The sequence below is a fragment of the Grammomys surdaster genome, unplaced genomic scaffold (genome assembly GCF_004785775.1).
Source record: "Grammomys surdaster isolate TR1022 unplaced genomic scaffold, NIH_TR_1.0 126351, whole genome shotgun sequence".
Lineage (NCBI taxonomy): Eukaryota > Metazoa > Chordata > Mammalia > Rodentia > Muridae > Grammomys > Grammomys surdaster.
Window position 1 is genome coordinate 64,652 of NW_021621148.1, and position 1,536 is coordinate 66,187.

A 1,536-nucleotide genomic window follows, 5' to 3' on the forward strand; every position below is an offset into this window, starting at 1 on the left:
TCTGGGAAAGAGTGTTTAACTGGCTTTGATTCTCTGGCCTTTAGTTACCTCATTAATATGGAGATCTGTCTTGAGGCTCCATAGCCTGTAGTTACCCCCTTCTACCTGTGGAGGGGATAGAAGGCATTGTCCTACATGACTGAAAAAACCCAAATCTATGGAAGGTTGTGGCCTCGTGTCAGGAGCCTGGAGTCTGGGAGCACGGTGAAACGCCTGCATCCCTTAGGATCACCTGGGGTCTCCTGCGATTTCCAACCTGTGCTTAACCAGAAACCAGGTTGCCTTTCACGGTCCTACAATAAGATGTTTCTCTTTTGTCTGCACCACTGCCCAGCAGACAAGAGGTAGGGCCACCTGTCCTGCACTGACACCCTTGGGGGCAGTTCATCTGCAACCCCCACATCCAGGGCCAGCTCTACCGTGCTGCTTAGAAGAGGTGCAGGGCCAGCTCTCATGCTCTTCTGCCTGCCATAGGTGACAAGGGGCAAGGGTTAGGGAGAGCATCTCTCCCCTGTTCACACTGTCACACAGCAGACAAGTTACAGGGCCAGCTCTCACATATTCACACACTTGAGCACCTCTGCCATCAGGGCCAGCTCTACTGTGCTGCCAAGGCGAGGTACAGGGCCTGCTCTCCCAAGCGATACAGTAGGTGAGGGGCAGGACCAGATCTCCCACTCTGATGATCTCTGAGCCAGCGCTTCTGCCTGCCATAGGTGCAAGCAGTATGTGTGGGAGGTGTGGCCATCTCTCTCTTGCCCATGTCACCACACAGCAGACAAGTGACAGGGCCAGTTCTCCCAGCTCACACCCTCAGGCCACCTGGGTCAGTCCCCTGCCACCAGGATCAGCTCTACTGTGCTGCTCAGGCAAAGTGCAGGGCCCACTTTCCCAAGTGCTGCAGCTGCTGAGGGGCAGAGCCAGCTCTCCTGTTCTCATGCCTCCAAGGCCAGCTCTCCCACAGTGCCCAGGTGAAGGGTGGGACCAGTTCTGCACAACCCTCAGATATTAATATGTCCAGCTCAGGTATGGTTTGCCCCTTCCAGCTTGCCTGGTGCCAGAATGATCATGGGAGCCCATTTGGGCCTGCCTGGCACCAGACCGATGATTGTCTCAGGCTTGCAGTTTTTTTCAGGGAATGTTGGGCTACTAATCATCCAGATGTTCATAGTTCAGAGTACACGGAGAGTATACATAGCATCTCTCCTCTCTATCATCAATGGACACGTGTACCACCCTACCCATACCTGCAGTGCCTCTAGGGTCAGTGGATCTTATGATCCACAATTGTTGAAGTAATTATTTTAAAATGGTACACCCAATCTTGCTTGTTCTTAGTCAGCCACCATCTTTCCGACTAGCCTAGGCCTGAGAATACACAGCTCAGGCCACCAACTCAGGTGGCCAGAGACACTGGCCCTGCCACCCACGAGATACCGGCATGGGAGATGACTCCTGCCAGTCTTACACACTGTCTCCACAAAGTTGGGCTGTGCTCAGACCATCCCGCCATCCACATGGGCCCGGTAAGAAAAT

At 53.7% G+C, this 1,536-nt stretch overlaps 1 non-coding gene across 1 annotated transcript; it reads right to left on the reverse strand.

Moving 5' to 3' along the window:
- Window positions 1-1,137: 1,137 nt before the first annotated feature.
- LOC114614409 lies at window positions 1,138-1,269 on the reverse strand. The gene has a single exon (XR_003710324.1). It is a non-coding gene; the product is annotated as a small nucleolar RNA SNORA17 (small nucleolar RNA).
- Window positions 1,270-1,536: the final 267 nt, after the last annotated feature.